Below are 5,809 nucleotides of genomic sequence, written 5' to 3'. Positions count from 1 at the left end.
AGTCCATCCATAGATATCAGGGGTGCTGCCGCCGCTACTGCTGCTCATATTTTAGCAATAGGCACATCCCTTTGGTGTTAATTAGTGTTTGCAGTACCATCTTTTTTGCTTTTGTGTGTGCATTTTGCATTTGTGTGTGTGCGTGTGTATTGCATGTTTTTTTAAAACACCTTATCTGTATAGAAAAAAAGCCTTCTTTTAGTAATGTACAGTTACAATATGAACACGTCCCCATCTCATCTCATCCACCTGACTCTGGATACGAAACATCCATGTATTCTTTTGTAACTTTTGTTCAATTTTCATACAATTTGCTTGCTCCATTTCAGAAAAATGAAATCTTTCAAATGGAAATAATTTGGAAACCGCTGTAACAAACAACACTGTACATGCTAATAGGTATATACATGCTCAGGGGTCGGTTTATGGATCTGTATACACTTATACATTGCCCACTTCGGCCATTTTAATTCCCCCTTTTTAAATTATTGTTACCAATATACATTTTTGTGTGTGTGTGTTTGTGTGATGGGGTAGGTGGCGGTACTCAATGGCCGTGGCAATCTCGTCCTGAGTCCTGGTGACTGGAAATCATCATAATATAATAAATTGATTGAGTATGATTATTATTACTACAAATGTTCAAATAAAACCAAAATGTCGGCTAAGAAATTATATTGAAGCAATTTATGTTCATAAGTATGTAGGTGTGTATGTATAACTTTCCCCGACTAGCGCATTCTCTTCTTGCAATATTTCAATTGACATGCGCAATGAATACAATTCTTAAAGTCACTTCCATTATCCTTTCTGTTTTCGGAATTGAATTAGCAAGAGATGGGTTTGCGCAAGTCTAAAATCAATGGGGGGAAATAAAATGACATTTCTGTCAACAGTAACTTAAGATATGAACAGAAAAAGAATCCGATTGGGTTTTCAAAACAAAAGCTTTCTTTCCCTGACCGGGAATCGAACCCGGGCCGCGGCGGTGAGAGCGCCGAATCCTAACCACTAGACAACCAGGGAAGATGCCTAGTATGGCGACAAAGGGTCTACTTACTGGGCTCCGATGATTCAACTCTCCTTCTCACCCAATCATCCACAGCCCTGGACATTCAGCTGTGTCTGATAACTGGGATTCAGCAGTGCAAGTTCCCAGACAGATTTGCCCTGCAGAAAGTGAAGCAGCCAGCACTGACGCACTTTCATGTAAGAGGGGAATTAGCTCACATGGTAGAGCGCAAGGAGACACTATGGATTTATAAATTAAAGACGCTAGCACCCCAAGGACTTAACATTGACATCGACATTGGGGCTTTTCTTGAATAAAACATATATATATATATATATTTTTCAAACACTAATTATGTTTCTCTTCTTCTCTCCTTTCTCTCCATCCCTCTCCCACTTTTGTACCAGTACCGCCGCAATTTGATGATTCACTCATATTTGTTATTTATCATCTTCACCGCACATATTTCTATATTCTTTATGTTCACATGTTTGCTATTATACCAACGAGTATATGGAGTCTATCTGCCTCTGTGTAGCATAGCTAACTTATCACACTGCTATTGAGTGAGGGCCATTATGACCGTGGGGTCAAATCCCCAATGAACCACACACTATAAACACTGGAAATACACACTAAAATTAGAGTTCCACACATTTCTAAATTACTGACCATTACTTTGAACTACTGACCTATCATTTTAAAGAATATATTTTATTTCATTCAGATACCATTGCTATTCTCTAAACTAACCACAAGGGGGAGTCAAGACATATACAAGAACTTCAAATATTTCAAATATTTTAAAATAAATCTTAAAATACCTTTTAAAATATCATATCAGCCTGGGTAACACACCAAATGTTTATTAGCATTGAACACATAAGTGATACCATATGGTTGACCCACAAAATTTCCATTTTCTTATATTTTATATTTTATATATTTTTATATTTTCTAAATTTATTCACTTTTACAACTTTTAATTTTTCATCTTTTAAAAACAGAACTTGAGCTGTTTCACATACTGGCAGAGCCATGAGCACATTAACTTAAATGTTACACACCACAGAAATGCAAATTCTAAATGCAAAAGCCATTTTGGGAATGCAAGTCAATTCGTTTAACAAATTGTTTAAAGGTTAAGGTCACAATGTATTCTGCTGCACCTGCCTCCAATTTTAAGAGATTTGTTTAAAGACGTGTGCATATTGCCCTAATCACTAATTGTTTGCACCACAAGAGAGATAACTAGAATCCCAGCGATCTAATATAGAGAATAGATATCATGTGCGCATGATTAACTGCTTTATATAATATTATTACTATCTACACCACCATTGTATGTATTTATGTATGTATTTAGCTTTTTAACACTTTTTAATCACTTTTTCACATCATTGGACAATAGTCCAACACCCAACAAGGAATAAAGGTTGTTTTACGCCATGTAATTGTACCAGCACCAATTGATGCCAATCCAATCATCAATTAGATATCAGCCTATAAAGTGGGAAGACACAGGGCATCCGGCAGGAACCTGACGAAGCATCACTGCGAAACGCGTAGTTCCCTGCCGGAGCCCATTGACTGAAGGACCCAGCCAGCCTGCTGACATCCGGTAAGACCTCCTCCTCCGGTCCCGCCGTCGGACGCGACCACGGGAGCCACACTGGTGAGAGGAACAATACCGGACGATCGTGCTGATGCTGGGCTGTTTGCAAAGCTGTATCGTGAGTGTTATTTTGTTTTTTGTACCTAATAAATCTTATTTGCTTACTCACCGAGTTCGGCCCTTTTCTTTCAATTTGGGCACCCGGGAGAGAAGCAACTCACATACTGCCTCCACTGGGAGGGTGAGAAAGCCATTCATTGCTTCTGGCAGCATTCCGTGAAGGAAAGACTGCACACCAGACTCTGCTAACCAGCCCCATTATCCCTTTTATCCCCAGACCAACAGCAGGCTATACAAACACACAGAAGCCCTGCTAGTCATCCACATATAGCACATATTTTGCATCTGCCCACAAATAGCTCAATAAACCACACAATTTTATTTAAGAATTTTATTTAAGAAATTTTCTCTTTTTAAAATATTTTTAATAATATCAATTATCTTAAAGGAAAACTTTTTTACTCTCTATTGTACTGTTTGGCTACCAAAACACTAATTCCGTGTTCCATATCTTCTTATCTCTATGTTCGAGCAAAATCCCGTGCGCTGACCAACCCTCCACCTCCACTGCAACTACAAGAAGATTCCGGGCTTTATCTTCTCTACTGGTCCAGCTGCAGAAAACAACAAGGGCAAGTATACACTACCCTTTCTTTGGTTACACATTACCACACAGGCAGCATCACAAGCCTATACAAATAGGGAGCGCCCCAACCCCTTTTCTTTTTGTCACATGGGTTTTCAAAACAAAAGCTTTTTTTCCTCGAACCCGGGCCGCGGCGGTGAGAGCGCCGAATCCTAACCACTAGACAACCAGGGAAGAGTTCCCAGACAGATTTGCCCTGCAGAAAGTGAAGCAGCCCGCACTGACGCACTTTCATGTAAGAGGGGAATTAGCTCACATGGTAGAGCGCTTGCTTTGCATGTAAGAGGTAGCGGGATCAATGCCCGCATTCTCCAAGTTTTTTGGTGTGTAGTCAGTAGGGCAAGGCCTTCCAGACATTCTACTATTACATGAGATCACTGATTGATATGATGACTTCACTGAAGCCTGTTAGTGCTATTGATTGTAGCAAATACTCTCTTTGGTTTACCTTGCTGCGTTTGCCAATACAGTGAACAAGAAAAGGAAAAATTCAACATTTTAAAGTGTTTCAAGCATTATAATATGTACTAGATTGTACTAGATTGAAGGGATGCCCCAGATTTTACAGTGTTTACAGTTTGCACTTATTCCCATGGAGTCTTATATTGTATTCCCCCAGACTCTCTGAAAATTCACCTTTTCAAGGAAGCTTATCTGGCCTATCTCTAACATTGTGCTTCAGATCCGCTCCAGACACCTGTCCAAAAATCATGCATAGCCGAAATAGCTCAGTTGGGAGAGCGTTAGACTGAAGATCTAAAGGTCCCTGGTTCGATCCCGGGTTTCGGCAGATGATTTTGTCAATACCAGCAGCGGTTTATTGAGCAACCTTTTCATTATTTAGAATCATAATAATAATAATAATAATTTGTCACCATATGACCATTTTATAAGAGATACCAAAGAAAGAATGCAACGTATGAAACAATAGAATTAAAAATCAGTGTTGCACATATAGGTATTGGCAAAATGATACAATAAGTGAGAGCAAGCAAAGTGGATTGTGTGCTGTATTTTGTTTATATGAGGCGGGCATCAAAATAACTAAACTAGTGCTAGGTTTTTTACTCTCTGAAAGCTCTGAGACATCAAGACAGGTGAATAGTTCCTCCACCAGAGCTCCAAGAGACACCCGCTTCAGCGCGAAGAAGACATACATAAAACCGTCTTGCATTATTGGCGATACTGCTGTGCTTGTGACCATAGCATTAAACATCAACAGTTCACAGACTGGTGTTGGTCAAAGTATTTAATGCGCAAATGGCAGCAAAGTTGGATGTGTTCTGCATGTTGTTTCTATTTTCTGATGACAGAAATGGTCACAAAATGGATACACATAGTATCTTGTTATGTATAGACTTAGACTGTAAGCTCTTCGGGGGAGCAGCAACTCTTTTTCCGGATGTTTCCTTTTATGTCTGTAGCGCTTTTTACCATTATGTTTCCTATCATTTTCCCATGATGTCTCTTATTATTATATCCATGACAGATGTACTGTAGGATACTGTATCCCTAGCCATATATTTATTATATTCCAGTTTTGTCACTTGTATTATTGCTGTGAAGTGCTATGTATATTCCCCTTATGGTGACAAACTGGATAATATTTCCATTATGTCTGCTATTATTTTTCCATGGTATCTATTACACCCGCCGGCCTGCTGTATGGGTTTTGCGCATGCAAAGATGAAAAGCAAGAAATGTTTCTAAGTCCAGATTTCTTTGCGTCTACTCTGACCTGACGTGTTCTGATCAACGCAACTTTCGCGTACGCTAAGGTTGCTTTGTGCATCCCGCTTAAGGGCAGAATTTAACGCAAACAGGGTTACGAACGAGCAAAGTTGGATTTAGAAAGAATTCCTGAAAAAAGTAATTTTTAGCGCGCAAAGTGCCTTTTTGCGTTGCTTAGTGCATCGGGTTGAGCGCAAAAACACGTTCTAAGAGCACTTTGCGCTATAAAAGTGACTTAACGGAGCTTAGTGCATAGCCCCCTTCTAATCATTAGTATGGAAAGTTGTCTCTTTTTTTAAGTACACAGTTGCATAATGAAACCCGTTGCCTGACATTTCATTTGTATGACTTTCATCTGCTCTGTTTAGTCTTTCGCCTGCTATGTTGTCTTCCCACATAAGAGACTCAGAAAAGAAACAAAACTGGAATGTGCCAAAAAGGAAATGTGTATACTTGTGTTTTGTTTTCTGAGTCCTTTATGTATAATGCTATTTGTTTTGCATCAAAATACATGCATCGCTTTACAAAATAGATTTTCCAACACAAGAATCTATAACTGAATCAAACATAGTTGAATGTTATAAAGAGGAATACCTGTATCAAAGAGCTTGCAATTTATAAGGATCATTACATAATACTCTATTACTATTGCATCTAGTTGCTAAGGGAAAGCATGTCTACAATATTGATCTCCCCATAATGCTATTCATATCAGTGTGTTTGAAAAACAGAACAGTCCAGAGGA

The 5,809-nt window shown here is 38.9% G+C and overlaps 2 non-coding genes across 2 annotated transcripts; one reads left to right on the top strand and one right to left on the bottom strand.

The window, feature by feature from the left end:
• Positions 1 to 954: 954 nt before the first annotated feature.
• TRNAE-CUC (transfer RNA glutamic acid (anticodon CUC)) lies at positions 955 to 1,026 on the bottom strand. The gene has a single exon. It is a non-coding gene; the product is annotated as a tRNA-Glu (tRNA).
• A 3,024-nt stretch (positions 1,027 to 4,050) lies between these two features.
• On the top strand, positions 4,051 to 4,123 carry TRNAF-GAA (transfer RNA phenylalanine (anticodon GAA)). The gene has a single exon. It is a non-coding gene; the product is annotated as a tRNA-Phe (tRNA).
• Positions 4,124 to 5,809: the final 1,686 nt, after the last annotated feature.

The sequence above is a fragment of the Ascaphus truei genome, chromosome 11, assembly GCF_040206685.1.
Source record: "Ascaphus truei isolate aAscTru1 chromosome 11, aAscTru1.hap1, whole genome shotgun sequence".
Classification (NCBI taxonomy): Eukaryota; Metazoa; Chordata; class Amphibia; order Anura; family Ascaphidae; genus Ascaphus; species Ascaphus truei.
The sequence above is the reverse complement of the archived record's forward strand: the minus strand, read 5'-3'. Positions and strand labels throughout refer to the sequence as shown.